General features: G+C 40.7%; 1 protein-coding gene and 1 pseudogene across 21 annotated transcripts in view; both read right to left on the reverse strand.

Moving 5' to 3' along the window:
• N4BP2L2 (NEDD4 binding protein 2 like 2) overlaps positions 1-21,482 on the reverse strand; it is a 107,564-nt gene that overhangs the window by 53,939 nt on the left and 32,143 nt on the right. The window lies entirely within an intron of this gene.
• Positions 10,812-11,243, reverse strand: LOC134808190 (MICOS complex subunit MIC10-like; annotated as a pseudogene).

Here is a 21,482-nt window from a genome sequence, read left to right on the forward strand (position 1 = left end):
GCCAAAATTGCGCCACTGCACTCCAACCTGGGCAACAGAGCAAGACTTCATCTCAATAATAATAATAATAATAATAATAATAATAACAATAATAATAAAAATAAACTGGCTAAGTGTGGTGGCTCCCACCTGTAATCCCAGCACTTTGGGAGGCAGAGGCAGGCATATCATGAGGTCAGCAGATCGAGACCATCCTGGATAACATGGTGAAACCATGTCTCCACTAAAAATACAAAAAATTAGCCAGGCGTGGTGGCATGCACCTGTAGACCCAGCTACTCAGAAGGCTGAGGCAGGAGAATCATTTGAACTCGGAAGACAGAGGTTGCAGTGAGCCGAGATCGCGCCATTGCACTCCAGCCTGGGCTACAGAGCGAGACTCCATCTCAAAAACAAATAAATAAATAAAAAGAAAGCAAGCAAGAAATTAAAGAAGCCAGGCACAGTGGCCCGCACCCGTAATCCCAGCTACTCAGCAGGCTGAGGAAGAAAGATCACATGAGGCCAGGATTTCCAGACCTGCCTAGGTAACATGGTGAGACCCCGTCACTAAAACAATTTTAAAAATCAGCCAGAGACTACAGCCAGTTTGGTGATATATGCCTGTAGTCCCAGCTACTCTGGATGCTGAGGCAAGAGGATTGCTTGAGCCCAGAAGTTTAAGACCAGCCTGGGCAACATGGTGAAATCCCATCTCTACCAAAAAAGTACAAAAATTATCTGGGCATGGTGGCATGTACCTGTGGTCTCAGCTATTTGGGAGGCAGAGGTCGAAGGATCACCTGAGCCCAGGGAGGTTGAGGCTGCGATGAGCCATGACCGCACCACTGCACTCCAGTCAGAGTGAGACCCTGTCTTTAAAAAAAGAAAAAGGAAAAAGAAAAGAAAAAAAAAGTAGAAGATAAAATATTCAGGCCAGGCGTTGTGGCATGCGCCTGTAATCCCAGCTACTCGGGAGGCTGAGGCAGGAGAATCACTTGAACCCGGGAGGAAGAGGTTGCAGTGAGCCAAGATCGCGCCACTGCACTCCAGCCTGGGCAACAGAGCGCGACTCCATCTCAAAAAAGAGGAAAAAAGAAAGAGGTTATCGTAGGATTAGGTGAGATTTTATATATAACGAATATCTTCCCCATAGCAGGCATATAGGAAATATGAATCATTTCTTATTTTTATTTCACTATGTTGTGAGCATTTTTACAAGCTCTTTATTTTTCTGAATAATTATGCTTACTATATTAACTAAAATTTATTTGATTTTTTTTTTTTTTGGACGGAGTTTTCGCTCTTGCTGCCCAGGCTGGAGGGCAACAGTGCAATCTTGGCTCATTGAAACCTCCACCTCCCAGGTTCAAGTGGTTCTCCTGCCTCAGCCTCCCAAGTAGCTGGGATTACAGGTATGTGCCACCACGCCGGACTAATAAGAGGTGTACTATCATCATCCCCATTTAACAGATAAAGAAATAGAGGCCTAGTTTGCATAATTAATAAATACATGGAACTAGGCTTAAACCCAAGTTTCTCTGATTGCAAATTTTATGTTCTGTACCATTATACTATACAGCTACGTTAGGTTGGATTCAGAAAATGTGGTATATATACAACATGGAGTACTAGGCAGCCATAAAAAGAATGAGATTATGTCCTTTGAAGTAACATGGATGGAGCTGGAGGCCATAATCCTAAACAAATTCGTGCAGGAAGAGAAAACCAAATACTGCATGTTCTCACTTATAAATGGGAGCTAAACACTGGGCACACATAGATATAAATATGGAAACAAGAGACACTGTGGACTACTAGAGGGTAGAGGCATGAGGATGGGTAGTGAGTACAATGCTTACGACCTAGGTGACGGAATCCATACTCCTAACCTCAGCATCACACAATATTCCCATGTACTCAATCTGCACATGTACTCCCTGTAACTAAAATACAAGTTGAAATGAAAATAAAATAAAATTATACATTTAAATTATAAATTATCATCCCACAATTTTAATAAAGGTGTGTATATGTGTTTGTATATTTATATATTTAAACATATGTGCATATACATGTTTAGAAAGACAGGAATATGCACAATGTTAATGGTGGTAAATTTTAGGGGTTGGTTTCTTTGTGATTATCTGTGTGGTGAATGTGCTACTTTTGTAATAGAAAAAATAAATAAATGCACTCCAAATATTTTCTTCAGTAAAGAAGTTAGGCAAAAAAAAGAAAATATACAAATCAATGTGTTTAAAGTTTTCTCAATATTTAAGCTCCACTTTAGAATAATAAATCCACCTATATATTGAGTATAAACTTTGATTAACAAACATAAACTCATGGTGGCACACACCTGCAATCTCAGCTACTCAGGAGATGGACGCAGGAGAATCTCTTGAACCTGGGAGGTGGAGGTTGCAGTGAGCTGAGATTTCACCACTGCACTCCAGCCCGGGTGACAGAGCAAGACTGTCTCAAAACAAACAAACAAACAAACATATTCTGTAACAGAAATACCCTGTGTGCAAATTCAGTCCTAGCTAACAAGGCTTAACAATAATTATTAACTCCCAGATTCTAAAAAAGTTTATTTGGTGACTTTCTTATTTGATGACTTCACTACATTCTCATCAGCTATGAATTAGAATAATTCCAATTTGAACTATAGTGTGATGTGTTGAATTTTTCCATTTCTGTCATGTACGCTGTTTTTACTTTGAGATAATAGTGCTTTAAAGTTAACTATTGCCAGTAATAACAATAACAACTGCTAAGTCCTAAGTTAACATCTACCTTATCCTTAAGTAAACTAACTTCATTATATTTATCCTTAGCCAAATTGTTAAAAAAATGTATGGAGATCAAGCAGCATATATTTTAAGAATACAGATTATAAAAACATCATTTTCCTGAAACGTAAATTCCTCAAAGGAACTAGTTAATTTTCAAATCTTCTAACACCTTCTCATTACTTCAATGTGATTGCTTCAAATATGGAAAAGAGTTTTCATTTCCCCTTGACAAGATCACACTGCTGTATGCATATAAACTACGATTAAGAAGGTAAATCGGTTCAATATTCTAACATTAACTCCAATTCTATCAAAAGGTTCATCCTGTAATATTACAAATCTAGTTTAATCACCAAGATTTGGTCAATTCCCCTCCTGAAAAAAAAAATACTTGCAGTTCATTTCCAGTGCTAAGAAATAACACAATACATTGGCAACATTGCTTCACAGATACCTACTGCTCACTAAGAAAAATGTACAGCTAAATATAATTTTATGTTATCATATAATAAACACTAAAAAAATCAGGCTTAGATTTTATGCTGTGCAATAATTCTCTTAATAATTGTTTAAGCCAAAATTAGGACAACTAAGGTGCTCAAATGTCACCTTCTCAGGTAAAGCCCATATTGACCCCTACCTTGTTTAACACTGTAACCAGTTCCCCTCCATCCCCCTCCCCTACACACATAATCTTACCCTGGGCAAAGCACTCTTTCTCCTCCTCCTCCTACTTTTTCTCCTTAATACTTATCACCTTCTAACATCCATGTAATTTACTTGTCATCTTCGACTTGTGAAGTTTTGTCTGCCTACTATTACATAGGACAGTGCCTGTGACATAGTAGGTGCCGTTGAATGAATAATTTTACCCACTAGGTGGGCAGTGGAAGCTACTGTTTTGTTTTTTTGTTTGTTTGTTTGTTTGTTTGTTTTGGAGATGGAGTTTCGCTCTCGTCACCCAGGCTGGAGTGCAGTGGCGCGATCTCGGCTCACTGCAACCTCCGTCTCCCAGGTTCAAGCAATTCTCCTGCCTCAGCCTCCCCAGTAGCTGGGATTACAGGCACCTGTCACCATGCCCGGCTAATTTTTGTATTTTTAGTAGAGACTAGGTTTCACTATGTTGACCAGGCTTGTCTTCAACTCCTGACCTTAGGTGATCCACCCGCCCCAGCCTCCCAAAGTGCTGGCATTACAGGCGTGAGCCACTGCGCCTGGCCGAAGCTATTGTTTTTATCTGAGTATTTGGTGACTTTACACAAGCAGTCCCCAACCTTTTTGGGGGTGGTTTCGGAGATGAAACTGTTCCACCTCAGATGATCAGGCATTAGTTAGATTCCCATAAGGAGTGCAGCAACCTAGATCTCTCACATGCACAGTTCACAATAGAGTTTGTGCTCCTATGAGAATCTAATGCCACCGCTGATCTGACAGGAGGCAGAGCTCAGGTAGTAATGCTCACTTGCCCACCGCTCACCTCCTGCTGTGCAGCCCAGTTCCCAACAGGTCAGGTCCAAGTTCCAGGGGTTAGGGATCCCTGACTTACACAAATGGGTGGAAATACAATGTTTAGTTTTGTAATTAGAGTAAATCCTCATTTTTCACCCAGATTAAAGCAAAAAAAAAAAAAAACTTTTTTCAGGAGCCTTGAGACCTACTAATGCCTCCAAGGTTTAAGACAGACTTATACAGTGGCTCTCAACCTGAAAAGAAAAAACGAAATAGAACCCAGAGAAAATCCATAGTTCTGAGATTCTGAAGGGAAAAGGGGCAGGGTGGTAACTTTTTGCTATTTGGAGGAGGTCTCAAATGACTCTTCCTGCATGGTTATTGCAATGTTTTTCATCATGCTTACCATGCATATTTTACATGTATTATAAAACTATTACATGCTCATGATGAATTACAAAGGTTCACAGATCTCAGCATTACCATTATTACTTTGACTTATCCTGCTCCTGTTATACTAAGTAGATGAAATACAAAAAGGGAAAATAATTTATGTGGATGTAGAAAAATTCTAGTAATTTGAAATTATAAATAATGCCTTTTGATGGGCTGGTCACACCAAAAGAACTCTAGGCTACAAAGTAGTTATGTCAATAATCAACAGTTTTTATAATAATAAAAACTGAAAAAACTATATAAACTATATATATACTATATATAAACTATACTATATATAAACTATATATACTATATGAATAAACTATATATATATTATATATATATATATTTTTTTTTTTTTGAGACGGAGTCTAACTGTGTCGCCCGGGCTGGAGTGCAGTGGCGCAATCTCGGCTCACTGCAACCTCCGCCTCCCGGGTTCAAGCGATTCCCCTGCCTCAGCCTCCCAAGTAGCTGGGACTATAGGCACGTGCCACCACGCCCAGGTAATTTTTTGTATTTTAGTACAGACGGGATTTCACCAAGTTGGCCAGGATGGTCTCGATCTCCTGACTTCCTGATCCGCCCGCTTCGGCGTCCCAAAGTGCTGGGATTACAGGCATGAGCCACCGCACCCGGCCGAAAAAAGTATATTTATTCACCAGAAGCTCTTCCTAATTGAACTGGTGAGTTATTATGGAATTTGCATACATAGAAAAAAGATTTCCTTTGTAAGAAAAGTCTTTTCATATATTCACCACAAAGCCCTAACTCTGACAACTTGAAAAGCAACAAATGACTTTCTGAAAACTATCAGAAAAGAAAAATGTTATATTACGTAACTTGTTTAATTTTGCTTCTTGTCCTAAGCCTGAAATGAGATAGATGACATCTGTGCATAATTTCATATGTGCATCACTCTTATGAACTTAGGATTTAGCACTTTTAAAAGATATTATTTTTTACATATCCCAAAACACCAATTTTTTTTTTTTTTTTTTTTTTTTTTTTTGAGACAGAGTCTCGCTTTGTCGGCGAGGCTGGAGTGCGGTGGCGCGATCTCTGCTCACTGCAAGCCCCACCTCCCGGATTCACGCCATTCCCCTTCCTCAGCCTCCCGAGTAGCTGGGACTACAGGCACCCCAGACAAATTTTTTAAAAATCATTTTTCCTATGTAGCAAATATCTTTAGGCCTAGCATCTGTTTTCTTATCAGAAGTTAATATATTTAAGATGAAAATTCATTTGTATGTTATGCTTGAAAAGGATATTAATACCCTTTCATATGGCAAACTTACTTTTTAAGTAAATTCCATTAGTAACAGGCGCACTATTAAGAGAGCCCGATTTACTACTTTTTGAGTTCTCAACATGTTGGACACAGGTAAAACAGTCACAGTTGTTGTTTTAAAACAAATTTAGCAACCACATTTCTAAACCTTTTCAAACATGAGCGTAAGAAATAAGTATCATGCTCTCAAAAAATAAAAAATTTCCAAAAGTGCATGGTATCAAAAGTACAAATTAAAAATTTTGTATATTTAAAATTGAGGATTAACTTTAAAGCTCATCATTTATACAGAGACATAGAAAACAACAAAATGTGTGAATGTTTTGTAGCTTTTCTGTTTGTTTTTTTTTTTTTTTTTTGAGACAGAGTCTCACTCACTCTGTCGCCCAGGATGCAGTGCAGTGGTACGATCTCAGCTCACTGTAGCCTCTGCCTCCTGGGTTCAAGTGATTCTCCTGCCTCACTCTCCCGAGTAGCTGGGATTACAGGTGCCTGCCACCACACCCAGCTAATTTTTTTGTATTTTTAGTAGAGACGGCGTTTCACCATGTTGGCCAGGCTGCTCTCGAACTCCTGACCTCAGGTGATCCACCCGCCTCAGCCTCCCAAAGTGCTGGGATTACAGGTTTGAGCCACCGTGCCCAGTCTCTTTCTTTTTTCTAAGAGATAGCTCACACCCATTTTCTGGCTGTCCTTCAGGCCTGACTTCTTTGATTCAGTTCTCATGCCTCTATCTATTTGTGTATCATTATGTTGCACATGTCCAAGAATTAAGTGTTGATTCTCAGTGGTATAAAAATAAAAACAACAACAAAACCTATTTACAGTACATTCATGGTTTAAACTGGTACACAAACAGTTTTTCTTAGGCTTAATCATTTGCCAACATCACCATACCCATTCAACAAAAATTATGTAACTTCTCGTTTCTTTATGCCTATCTGAAGAACTCAGACTGCTGGGTACTGTGAGTTGGATGAGTCCCCCCGCCCCTCAAGACCAAAATTACAGCAAAGTCTCTGTCAAGGTTTCATATTAAAATGTTGAAAGTGGATACAAAATCAAGAGACTAAAACAGTTTATTTTCAATCATGTTTCACACTATTTTTAATGTATAAGAAGGAAATAAACCTTCATACAACCGCCTGAGGCATATAACTGCCTGAGGCATATAACTGCCTGAAATTTTCTGGGTAGCCAGTGTGGCAACTGACAAGGATTCAGACTTATTGATGAACTATTAAAAACTGCAAGCTAATGTTACTCACTATAATACTTAGATTTTTGGGACAGCAAAGAAATGACTAAAAGACAGTTGTCCTGGATGCTAGTCCTAGTCCTTCTATTGACTGACTGTAAGCGGTAAGTTATTTTATCTCTTTGGATTTCGCTTTCCTCATCTATAAAATGTGAGATTTGGCCAGGAGTGGTGGCTCACGCCTTTAATCCCAGCACTTTGGGAGGCTGAGGTGGGCGGATCACTTGAGGCCAGGAGTTTGAGAACAGCCTGCTAACATGGTGAAACACCATGTCTACTAAAAATAAAAAAATAAAAAAAATTATCTGGGAGTGGTGGTGTACACCTGTAATCCCAGCTACTCAGGTGGCTGAGGCATAAGGATCTCTTGAACCTGGGAGGCGGAGGTTGCAGTGAGCCAAGATCGCGTCACTCCACTCTAACCTGGGCAACAGAGTGAGACTCGGTCTAAAAAATTAAAAAATAAAAATAAAATGTGAGATTTGAAGGAGATATCCTGTAAATCCCTTTTAGCCCTAATACACCATTTTTTTAGCATGTTAAATACCATCAAATAGAAACCAATAAGTTGTTTACTATTTTTGACAGAATCCAGAATATCCATAAACAGCACCGCATTCACAGTATTCACAGTAGAAAACAAGAGTACTATCTTTAGGCAGGGCGCGGTGGCTCAAGCCTGTAATCCTAGCACTTTGGGAGGCCGAGGCGTGCAGATCACGAGGTCAGGAGATCGAGACCATCCTGGCTAACACGGTGAAACCCCGTCTCTACCAAAAACACACAAAAAAATTAGCCGGGCATGGCGGTGGGCCCCTGTAGTCCCAGCTACTCGGGAAGCTGAGGCAGGAGAATGGCGTGAACCCGGGAGGCGGAGCTTGCAGTGCGCCAAGATCGCGCCACTGCACTCCAGCCTGGGTGACAGAGCAACTCCGTCTCAAAAAAAAAAAAGAAAAAAAAAAGGTACTATCTTTATATGCAGTATGAGTCATGAACTGGGACAACAACTTGTAAAAGGTCACAAAACTGCAGCATCCTGAGAACAATTATACTAATTTTTTACTTTGTTTTCCTTTTTTAGAGACAGGGTCTCGCTCTGTCGCCCAGGCATGATCACAGCTCACTGCAGCCTCAACCTCCCAGGCTCAAGTGATCCTCCCTCCTCAGCCTCCCAAGTAGCTGGCATTAAAGGCATGTGCTACCATGCCCAGCTAATTTTTTAGTAGAGACGAGGTCTCACCATGTTGCTCGGGCTGGTCTCAAACTGCTGGGCTCAAGTGATCTTTACGCCTCAGCCTCCCAACGTACTGGGATTATAGGTGTGAGCCACTGCACCAGGCTGATCCTAGTATCTTGATTGTGATTGCAGTATTCTATTCATTATACTATCTTTGTTGCTGTTTGGCCATACTTAGCAATGTGTGTAACCTCTCTCACTCCCAATTAGCCAATTTGCTCTCTAATGGACTCAAACTTACCCTGCTCAATTTTTTACTGCTTGGTGTCCAAAACATTCTCTTTGCACTTCAGTTCTAGCATTAGAATATACCAATGATACCTTCTCGTGTTTCCTAAGGATACAAATTGGGGTTCCAGGTACAGTATTTGTCTCATTTTCTATATAATTAACGTTCTACATAAATTTTAACCACATAAAGACTCTGTCACTACTATCTCTACATTAATCAATATCTGCTTAAGGCCTGTACCTTTAAACAGATCCAATACACCTAAGCATCAAGTGGCTGAAAAAGACACCAAAGATTCTTTGTACTATTTGCTACAATGGTTTTGGAACTTCATCCCTCCGTGATTGTTCTCTTATGCTCTTTCAGGACTCCCAGGCTCCTAATCCTTGAAATCTATGAATGAAATTGGTTTCCCAGGTTCTCTAAAGACGTTGGCTTGAACATTTCTTCTGCATTTTTCCATAACTTTCCCAAGCAGAATATCCTGCCCTAGCTGTGTTCTCCAAGACCTATGCTCTATCAATAATCTGGCTGGCCAAAACCTCAACAAAGTCCCTTTGCTCCCACCTCCTCTGCACAAGTCTTCAGACTTCTCCCTAAAACTGGCAGACATAGAAACACATCTGTTGTTAATTCAACATGTACAAGTGAGAGGTCACACTCTATTCCCTGTACCCAGGAAAGATAGAGGGTGTAAATTCTAGCTTCCAATTAGTTCCAGCGAATACAATCTCTCTGGGACTCTACCTATCCCAGAAAAAAATCAGAATAAACTGCACAGCTTTCTTATGCACAAACTGCCATGGATACTCAAGAATCCATAAGTCTCAGACTTCAAAGGGCTAACATTCAGCCAGTATACTCTTACGGCCTCAAAGTGTGTTAAAATACTGAAATTCTTCTTACCATTTGGCAAATAGTGTCCTGAGCCACTGTCTAATCCTGTAGCCCAGCATATTCTCAAGGATCCTTAGTAACCCGTCAACAGGTTAAGGACTGGCACCCTAAAGGGCCCATAGGTTCCTTCTCTAGCACAGTAACCAGCCTCTATTCTGTTTAGTACCCATGCAGTCAATCCCTACCCCCAGCCCCCAAAGTTGTACCTTCTGGACAATGCCTTTGGATTCTTCTAGATACTCCCAAGGACTAGGCTGTGCATTTCTTACCTTTCCCACCCAGACGTGGGGCAACTCAAATGGGTCTGGAAAGTAACAGATATAGCACTAGCCAGTCCAAATTACTGAATCCAGTTCCTGTTCTTTCATGTCTCCTCTGCCAGAGCTGGCCTGGTACCCAGCAGGAGACACCAGTGGCAGTGGCACCTCATCAGGCAAATGCCCGCTGCCTCTTTTTTTTTTTTTTTTTAAATGGAGTCTCGCTCTGTTTCCCAGGCTTGAGTGCAGTGGCGCGATCCCAGTTCATTGCAACCTCCGCCTCCTGGGTTCAAGCAATTCTCCTGCCTCAGTCTCCTGAGTAGCTGGGATTACAGGTGTCTGCTACCATGCCCAGGTAATTTTTGTATTTTCAGTAGAGATGGGGTTTCTTCATATTGGTAGGGCTGGTCTTAACTCCTGACTTCAAGTGATCCGCCTGCCTCAGCCTCCCAAAGTGCTGGGATTACAGGCATGAACCACCCCACCCCGCCGGTGCCTTTTGACTCCGAGGCTGTGACTACTCACCACTGATTCCCCAGAGTTGCCTTCATGTGGTTGGTTACCTGTGGGAACTGCAGCCTGCCCAGAATTTTGAATGAGGCAGCCAGGAAGGGCCATGTGCTAGCTGGCAGACTGGGACACCACACCAACTATTACATAATTTAAATATTACTTCTGAAAAAAGGCATATGCAACCAAACTACCTATTTTTTTTTTTTTTTTTTTTTTTACCCCTTCTGACATATCTGATGACTTAGCCCTGCTGAGAACAAATCAAAGATACTTGTTGACTGTGCCAAGAATTGGGTCAGCTGGCTGATATGCCATCAAATTTTAACTGCTTTTTTCCCTATTTTTGTTTAATGTATTTAAGACCACTGCCTTACAATTTCCAGAGAGAAAATACAAAACAAGAAACAGACTTGGTTTCAAATACATAACAAGTGTGCTGGAGTTTAAAGCATTACTAATAACATTGTTATAATAAGAATGACAGCTTACTCCAGGGTACTTCAGCATTCCAGAGGAATAAACATGATTTCTCTTTTCCTCCCACTGTGATGTTGTCAGGTGGTCACTGCTCCTGTCCTTTGACATGTTTTCCATGTAGAAGACATGGAACCTGGAAATCATGCTGACAGTTGGAATAAGCCATTCCAAATGCCATGCCAGAACCAAAGGCTAATGGCCACATTCTTTTTTTAAAGAAGGTAAGTGAGAAAACAATCCCTAATCCAAAACCAGTACTTATCTACCACATCCAGCAGGCACTGGTCCCACTTCCTGCTGAGCCCCACCTCTGACATGTTCCCCACCCACAGCTCCAGCTTTCCTCTCACTCTAACTGCATTTAAGAGACATCTTGTAATGATTCTACATGCAAGAGTTCAAAATAAGAACTCCTGAATCTTTCAGCTACTCTAACAATATGGGTTCTGACCTGATAGCATCTTATCACTATTCTTGCCCAAGACTTGACAGGCCAGCCCATATTACGGTAGGTAGGGTTAGGTGGAAGTGGTGTGAGATGTTCATAAAAATTAAAGTGAACTCCTGCTTCTCAAAGAAAACAAGGTCTCTTTCGGTCAAGAAAAAGAGGGGTTTCATTAAATGACACTCTTGGTAACCTGCCATCCCTTTCAAATGGATGTATTCACTTTCAGAGTGAGGTTCAGATTTTCCACAATACAGAGAGGGAAAACATGAGTTGAGGAGAACCTCATTTTCCCCTAATAAATGCTAGTGCTTTTTAATGGGGGAAAACAAACAAAAACCCCAAAGAACTCTGGCTCTTAAAGGACCAGGGTACTCTCATGTACTAACTGCATAGAAGGGATAAACCAGTCTACTCATCTTTCTTTACATCAGAGAGGCCTCCTTGCTCCCAAGATTTTAGTTTTTAAAAACTTTATTCTAACTGATAACCTGGACAGCTGAAATGATCCAGCTGATTTTCTGTCACATGATCTGGAAATCCAGGCAACAACAGAGTTCACACCACCCTGAGACATGCTCCATTCCAAATCCTTTGTAACCCTCTGGCCATCACTGAAACTAAGACAAATAAACTGGATCAACCAAGAGATGGCCAAACATAAGCTACACCTGACCAAAGTCACAGCCACCCTGCAGTGCCTCCCAAAGAGCAGAGTGCTGGAGGAAAAATGGAGGAGACTCCACTATCAGAACAGCAGATATGCCTCTCAGTAGAATGAGCCCCATACAAATATTATGGCTTTGCCACACCACTGCCCTGACAGGCTGCCTTAGGCTGCACAAGTTATTCAACAAACATGACAAAATGTTCGGTGGCCTCCCAGTTGATACAATGTCCACAGATGTTTCCTTCTCTCACTACTCTAGTATGCTGCACACCAAACAGTGCTACTCAAATGTCATTCATACTGATGCCAGTCCATGAAGTTTGCTACTGATCCACAAGTACAGAAATTGAGAATAAGTAAAAAAAAAAAAATTATAGAAATTAGACACAGTAATTTTTTTTCCTTTTTCTTTGAGAGAGTCTCCCTCTGTCACCTGGGCTGGAGTGCAGTGGCATGATCTCAGCTCATTTCAACCTCCACCTCCTGGGTTTAAGTGACTCTCCCATCTCAGCCTCCTGAGTAGCTAGGATATAGGCATATGCCACCATACTTGGCTAATTTTTATATTTTTTGGTAGAGATGGGGTTTCACTATGTTGGCCAAGCTAGTCTCAAACTCCTGGTCCCTGTAATTCCTCCCAAAGTGTTGGGATTACAGGCATGAGCCACTGCATGCAGCTGACACATAATTATGTCTGTTGAATTTAACAAAACATTTGGTTTGTATTTTAAAATTTTTTGTAATTCACTTCATTCATTCATTCATTCATTTAAGACAGAATCTCGTTCTGTTGCCCAGGCTGGAGTGCAGTGGTGTGATCTTGGCTCACTGCAATCTCCGCGTCCTGGGTTCAAATGATTCTCGTGCCTCGGCCGAATAGCTGGGATTACAGGTGTGCATCACATGCCCAGCTAATTTCTGTATTTTTAGTAGAGATGGGGTTTTGCCATGTTGGCCAGGCTGGTCTCGAACTCCTGACCTCAAGTGATCCACCTGCCTTGGCCTCCCAAAGTGCTGGGATTACAGGTGTGGGCCACCACACCCGGACCTAGTAATCACTTCTTTATTATACATTACTAAAGTATCAGACTGTGATGGACTGGAATTTTTTAAAAAATTTATCTTTTGGCTGGGCATGGTGGCTCACCCCTGTAATCTCAGCACTTTGGGAGGCTGAGGCAGGTGGATCACTTGAGCTCAGGAGTTCAAGATCAGCCTGGGCAACATGGTGAAACCCCAACTCTACAAAAAAATTGGCTGGGCAGGGTGGCACACACCTGCAGTCCCAGCTACTCAGGAGGCTGAGAATCGTTTGAACCTGGGAGATGGAGGTTGCACTGAGCAGAGATTGTGCCATTGCACTCCAGTCTGAGTGACAGAGCAAGACTCTGTCTAAAAAAAAAAAAAAAAAAAAAAAAAAAAAAAAAAAAAATTAAAATTTAAAAAAGAAATATTGTTGCATGAATAAATACATTACTGTTTCTTGCCTCTAAGCCTTTGATTATTCAGCTGCCACTGCCTACAGGCCTTCTCCCATATTCCTTCCTTCTTGCTAAGTCTGACTTAAACTAGGCTTAGGCACCAACTCCTATAGGAAGCCTTCCTTGAACCTGGCCCTCTACTTTTCACTCACTGACTACCACTCAATTAACTGAACGGTGAAAAGTAACCCACGGCTACGCATTCATGCAGACAACAGAATTTTACTACTTCTTCTCACTACTGGTTCATATTTCTGCAACCAGAAAATATCATTTCATCCCTAGTAACTATGGCTTCCATCTGTTACTTCCTTACTACACTAAGCACTTCTTTACATTAACTGCATAGGTTGTCCCAAGGGTCAAGATACATCTTAAAAACTTAAGGGAAAAAAAAAGCATTCCTATATACATTGGTAAAGTCAATGCAGCAAGGAAGCCTCATTTGTTTTCTATACAATGTTCTCATGATCGCCAAAAGCTAGAAGTCTTCTTCTGGGCCTATTCAAAGTCAATCTCATGAATTCTCATTTCCAATTTACATCTATCATATTCTTCACACTGTTCTTGCATGGACTCCAATCTCTGCTCTATACCTTGGCTAAGCACACACAACCTGGGCATAAAGAGTCAGAGTAAACTATGGAAATTTACCCAAGCTTACTTCTTCCTGTCCCACCCTCTATCTGACCAAGGACAATCCAGATAAAGCCTTTGTTCAGGGCTGGGAAGGCAGGCAGGAAGCTTATAGTCCAATTCTGTACCTTTAAATCAGTCCATCTCTCACCAAGAAACCATACAGCTAACAGCCACTAAAACAAGCCTCACACATCCCAATACCATTCATGGCAATGCTCTAGAATCATTCTTCTACACACCTAACCTTACTCAGTTCCATTTTAGTTCTTGGCTACTGACTCTACCAGTTTACCATGCCCTTGTCTAATATTTGCTGACTGAACTTTTTTCCCAAGCATAACCTTTGGTGTTTTCTGAGACTTTTAGTTGGGTTCTACTGTGGCTCTTTTCACTGCTTGCTGCCTTGGGTATGATGCCCACCTGAGCTTCAGCCCTGGAGATCTACCATAGGCTCGGTGCCTTTAGCAGGTCTACCTTGCTCCCAAAAGAATTCATATGACCAAACACATTTCTTGGAAGTTCCACATCAGTGTCATAACATAGCAACTTATTCACATCTTGCTTGAACAATTATTTAACTATTGATGAGCTGCTTTTCATTTCCTTTCTCTACTGAATGCTACCTATCCTGTCTACAAATAAAATTATTTCTCTATAAGTAAATTGTTTCTAAATAACTTCTACTTCAGTTTAAAAGTAGAAAATAAAAAGTAAGCCAGGAAGAACAACATAATTAAAAATTCAGAATATGTCACCAGGTGCAGTGGCTCTTGCCCATAATCCCAGCACTTAGGGAGGATCACTTGAAGCCAGGAGTTCAAGACTAGCCTGTAGAGATCCTGTCTCTACAAAAAAAAAAAAAAAAAAATAGCCAGGCATGGTGGCACATGCCTGTAGTCCTAACCACTCAAGAGGTTGTAATAGGAGGACTGCTTGAACTTAGGAGTCCAAGGCTGCAGTGAGCTATGATCACGCCACTGAACTCCAGCCTGGGTGACAGACGGAAACCGTGTCTCAAAAAAAAAAAAAAAAAAAAAAAAAAAAAAAAAACTATTATTCTTAAAAATAAAAAATGTAACAGTATCTTAAAATATTATAAATGTCCTCTTGTGCCTTCCAACATGTGCCCTCTTCCCTTCTGTCTACTGAGTCTTATGACAACTCTGTCACTTTTTTTTCTTTTTTTTTTTTTTTTTGAGATGGAGTCTCACTCTCTCTGTTGCCCAGGCTAGAGTTCAATGGCATGATCTTGGCTCACTGCAACCTCCAACTCCTGGGTGCTAGCGGTTCTTCTGCCTCAGCCTCCCCAGTAGCTGGGATTACAGGCATGCATCACGAAGCCCAGCTAATTTTGTATTTTTAGTAGAGACGAGGTTTCGCCATTTTACCCAGGCTGGTCTTGAACTCCCGACCTCAAGTGATCTGCCCACCTCGGTCTCCTAAAGTGCTGGGCTTACAGGTGTGAGCCACTGCACCTGGCCCACTTTTCTAACTATTGTGAAAACAGAAAACTGACATCCCCTCAAAATGATGCTCCCATTCTGAATGAGTCATTTCACAGGAGCCCAGGATGCAGTCAACTAATGGTTTCACATAACTACAGATAGGCTGATATCACACTGTCACATGAACATTACACATAATGTTACGTATGAGAAACAAGGAGAAAATGTCTCCATGAAAACCAAGAGAGAGGAGAAAAAGACTTGCCACATTAAGCTTGACATTAAAACAAAATAAAAACCTTTTTTTTTTCTTTTAAAGAAATAGGTTTGTGTGGGCTGCCCAATACACTGCTGTGTGAAATTAATCATACCAAATTTGCCAGTAAAAAAATGAAAATATCGGCCGGGTGCGGTGGCTCACGCCTGTAATCCCAGCACTTTGGGAGGCCGAGGCAGGCGGATCATGAGGTCAGGAGATCGAGACCATCCTGGCTAACATGGTGAAACCCCGTCTCTACTAAAAATACAACAACATTAGCTGGGAGTGGTGGTGGGCACCCATAGTCTCCGCTACTCGGGAGGCTGAGGCAGAAGAATGGCATGAACCCTGGAGGGGGAGCTTGCAGTGAGCCGAGATCGCGCCACTGCACTCCAGCTTGGGAGACAGAGCGAGACTCCATCTCTGTGAGAGATAGGGAGACTCTGTCTCAAAAAAAAAAAGGAAATGTCAACGTAATTAGATCATACCAACAGTCTACGCAACATAGGCGAGAAAACCTTGCCAGTATTCATGATAAAAAGGGATATGCATCATAACAAATTGTTTTGAGCAATTCCAGACTAATCCATCTATGCCAATGAGGAATATATCTTTGATAAATTCGATAATGAAAAAAATTAAACTTTATCCTTCTAGACCTACTACAGCATTTTTTTTTTTTTTTTTTTGAGACAGAATCTTGCTCTGTTGCCCAGGCTGGAATACAGTGGCACGATCTCGGCTCACTGCAACCTCTGCCCTCCTGGGTTCAAGGAATTCTCCTACCTTAGCCTTCAAGTAGCTGGGATTACAGGCATGCACCACCACATCCAGCTAATTTTTTATTTTTTTATTTGTATTTTTGGTAGAGATGGGGTTTCACCATGTTGGCCAGGCTGGTCTCGAACACCTGGCCTCATGTGATCCACCCTCCTCAACCTCCCAAAGTGCTGGGATTACAGGCGTGAGCCCAGCCTATTACAGCATTGCTAACTACTATAAAACTGGGTTGTTTCCATCTCTACTCTTCTTCACTGTATTATCAAAAGAGGTAAAATCATCAAAAGGCAAACAAAAATCACAGAATTCCACGGCTTTATAAAATAAGACTAAAATAAGAACTATTTCGGCTGAAACTCTAAAATATTCATCTTGCTTAATCCATCTAATAACCCTACATTGTAGATTAAAAAGGCATAATCATTTAATTACGAGGAAAAGTTTCAGAAAATTAAGTGACTTGATCAAGTGCAGTCAAAACTGCAACTTAACTTCGAATTCTGCAATTTCAAACTATGTGTTGTACTAAATTAGTGGTTTCTGTCTCCCTCTGCTCTTTACAACAATCCCTGATACTTCTAAGGGGCAGTCTGAAAGCACAGAACTCCATTGCTCCGTGAACACCAGTATCAAGCAACTCACTATATACTTCTTAATGAAACACATTCTATTTTCAGAAAGCTTTGAATACTAGAAGTCATTAAAAGCATTTATATTTGGACAGACATGGTGGCTCACACCTGTAATCCAAGCACTTTGGGAGGCCGAGGTGGACAGATCACCTGAGGTCATAAGTTCGATACCAGACTAGCCAACATGGAGAAACCCCATCTCTACTAAAAATGCAAAAATTAGTCGGGCGTGGTGATAGGCACCTGTAATCCCAGTGACTCGGGAGGCTGAGGCAGGAGAATCGCTTGAACCCAGGAGGTGGAGGCTGCAGTGAGCTGAGATCATGCCACTGCAGTACAGCCTAGGTGACAGAGCAAGACTCTGTAGCAAAAAAAAAAATAAAAAATAAAATAAAATAAAATAAAATAAAATAAATTTATATTGCACTAATTACTGCCTCAAAACACGGAACACAGTATGATTTAATTAAATTTAAAGTATAATACTATAAATCTCAGTGTTGCTTCTTAAAGCTGCCAGCAGAAATAATTTCTGGGGGTATTCATTCTTCAAACACAAATCAAGCTTTTTTTAGGTGCTTAATACTGAGCTAGACCCTAAGGATATAAAAACACAGTCCCCGCATTCAAAAGTGTTAATCCCACAAAGCAAGACTAGTATTAATCCATATTCTACAGAAGAGCCATCGGGTTCCCACCATCTTCCCTTCATAAAGCTATATATTCAAGAGTAGGAGGCTTACTTTATTTACTTTTATATTTCCACCACTAGCATGTAAAAGTGGTGCAATAAATGTTCAATGCAAGTATAGGTAACAATTCCTTAAAATTTAAAAAGCTAAATTTTTAGGCAGTGTAAAGGACAAACAAGTTATTTCCATCATTAATTCACACAATCAACTTTTTCACTTCAAATAGTCAAATTACATTAATAGATCGTAAGCTACAAAACCAAGGTAAAACTTCCTTAGAACTTAGTCATGGCCACATACAGTGGCTCATACCTGTAATTCCAGCACTTTGGGAGACCGAGGCAGGAGGATCACTTGAGCCCAGGAGTTTGAGACCAGCTTGGGAAACACAGTGAGATCCCAGCTCTAAAAAAATTTAAAAATTAGCTGGGAGGATTGCTTGAGCCCAGGAGTTCAAGGTTACAGTGAACTATGATTGCGCCACTGCACTCTAGCCTGGCAGCCTGGGTGAAAGAAAAAGACTCTCTTAAAAAATAAATAAATAAAAAAGAGTCTTGTCTAGGAATTCTGAACCTGGGGTCCCCTGATGGATGTAAAACTCCAAAAATTTTTCGAAACAACATATAACAGATGAATTAGGACCTAAAACTTAAAAGAACCACTGATTAAGGCAAATGCCCTAACTTTACACACAAAGGAACTGCAGAAAAGAAGGAAATGTCTCCAAAGTGCTTCTCAACTAACCAGTGTTAAGAGCTGCGTATTTATTTGCTAGGGTTCCCACAACAAAGTACCAAAGACTAGGTGGCTTAAACAATAGAAATTTATTTTCCCACACTTCTGAAGGCTAGATGTCCAAGATTAAGATGTCCACAGGGTTTATCTCTTCTCAGGCCTCCCTCCTCAGTTTGTAGATGGCCTTCTTTCTCCAGTGTCATCACATGATCTTCCCTTTGTGTTTGTCCTAACCTCTTCTTACAAAGACACCATTCATATTGGATTAGGGCTCACATGTATAACGTCATTTTATCTTAATTACCTTTTTAAAGGCCCCATCTCCAAATATGGTCACATTCTAGGTACTAGGAGTTAGGACTTTAACTCATATACATTTGGAGAGCATACAATTCAACCCCTAAAATTCTGCCATCTGGCCCCTCAAAATTCATGTCCTTCTCAGACACAAAACACATCCACTCCATCCCAACAGCCCCAAAGTCTTGACCCATTTCAGTGTCAACTCTAAGCCCCAAATCTCATCTAAATATCATTTAGACCAGGTACAGGCATACTCAAGGTTTCACCCTGAGGCAAAATTCTTCTCCAGCATGAACCTGTGAAACTAGACAAGTTATTTGCTTCCAAAATACACCACTGGTGAGACAGGCATAGGATAAACATTCCTATTCCAAAAAAATCAGAAAGAAGGGGTGATGGATCCCAAGCAGGTCTGAAACGTAGAAAGGCAAATCCCATTAGATTTTAAGGCTCAAGAATAATCTTCTTCAGCTTCATTCTCCATCTTCCCACCTGACAGGGGTGGCAGCCCTGTCTTCTGAGCCCACCAGTGTGGTAGCCCACCTCCCTCAGCCCTAAGAAGTAGCCTACCTTAACTCCTCAGGCCTGAGCCCTCTGGTCCTGTGGTAGCAATAGTAGCCCCTTTGCCTTCTCAATCATCTTCAGGGTCATTCTTCCCTCTTCTTGAAGAACACATGTTCACAGCCAGATAGCTCTACTGACCCATTTTATAGAATCTCAGAAATCCAACAGACTTCCTTCATTTTTATCCCTCTGTTCCCTTCAGTACCAGCCAGCAGCATTTCCATAGGTATAACCCCATCTCTATCCTGGCTTCTGCTAGTTGCTGCCAAGATGGCTGACTGGATCCACAAGTCACATATCCCTAATTGCTTTAGGAAATGGTTGTCTTGCAACAACTTTGATGTTCCCTCCAGAACATGCTAAATTTTTGCAATATGGATAGACTGAGAATTTTCCAAATCTTCAGGCTCTGGTTGCTTTTGGCTTAATAATTCCTTCTTAAATTTCTCTCTCTCCTCTTGCATTTTACTTTAAGCAGCAAGGAGAAACCAGGCCATATCTTTAATGCATTGCTTAGAAATCTCAGCTAAACATTCAAGTTCATCACTTTGTAAGTTCATCCACTTTCCACAAAACACAATTTGGCTATTTGCCACATTATAATAAGCATTGCCTTTCCCTCAGTTTCCAACAATATATTCCTCATTTGAGTTCCTACCAGAAACACCTTTAACATTCATATTTCTACCAATATTTATTCAAGGTGACATATGTATACCTCTAAGATGACAGAAGCTTTCTCAACAGCTCTCCTACTTTCTAAGCTTCACCAGAATCACCTTCAACATCCATATTTCTACCAACAATCTCTTCAAGGCAGTCTATGCTTTTTCTAACAAATACTTCTTCTGGCCTCTACCCATTATCTAGTTCTAAAGCCAATTCCACATTTTTAGGTATTAATTACACCAGCACCCCACTTTCCCAATACCAAAATCCATATAAGTTTACTAGGGCTTCCATAGCAAAGTATCACAGATTGGGTAGTTTAAAGAACAGAAATTTATTTTCTCACACTTCTAGAAGTCCAAGATCAAGGTGTCAGCAGTGTTGGTTTCTTCTAAAGCCTGTAGATCTCTTTGGCTTGTAGATGGCCATCTTCCTCCAGTGTCTTCACATGATCTTACCTTTCTGTGTGTCTGTGTCCTAATCTCTTCTTAATGGAAACCACTCATATGGAATTGGAGTCCACCCATATGACTTCATTTTATCTTCATTACCTTTTTAAAGGCCCCATCTCCAAATACAGTTACATTCTAGGTTCTACAGTTAGAATTTTAATCTTCAGTGTATCAGTTGGGTGTCTGTGTGTGGGAGTGGGGGGTGGGGATGGATAATTCATCCCATAACAAACCCAAACTACTCATATTCACTTATTGTATGAATATTGAATACTAATCTTTCCCAGCCACCGTGCTAGCTGATGACCAAGCAACAGTGAGCAAAACAGGTGTAATACCTGACTCATTAGCTTAAAAATAATGAAGGGAAATAATAATATACAAATGAATAAAGTACATGAGAGCACATAAGATGTATTTGGGACCTCATCAGCTTGCTATGTCCAAGAAAACTTTGAAGAGCTCAAATCTGAAGGACAAGAACGGAAGGGGTATGTGTACATAGAATTTTTTAGCAAGAGGGAACAGCATACCACATTCAAGGAATTGAGAGGTGGTTATCAGGGCTGGAATACAGAAAGTGAGAAAAATAATTTAAAAAACATGAAGTTGCATAGGAAAAACAGTAACATCATCCAGGATCTTAAATATCACATTATGATTTCTGGTCTTTATTCTAAGAGCAATGGGAAGCAACTGAAAGGCATTAAGCATGATCGCATTTTCCCTTTAAAAAGATCACTCTGACAGAGAGAGGGCACAAGGAGCTTCTAAGGTGCTAGTAATATCGTATTTCCTGACCTGGGTATTAATTATATAGATACACTCACTGTGTGAAAATCCATCAAATGATGGTAGTTTAAAATGTAGGAACAGATTCAAGAGAT

The sequence above is a fragment of the Pan troglodytes genome, chromosome 14 (assembly GCF_028858775.2).
Source record: "Pan troglodytes isolate AG18354 chromosome 14, NHGRI_mPanTro3-v2.0_pri, whole genome shotgun sequence".
NCBI lineage: Eukaryota > Metazoa > Chordata > Mammalia > Primates > Hominidae > Pan > Pan troglodytes.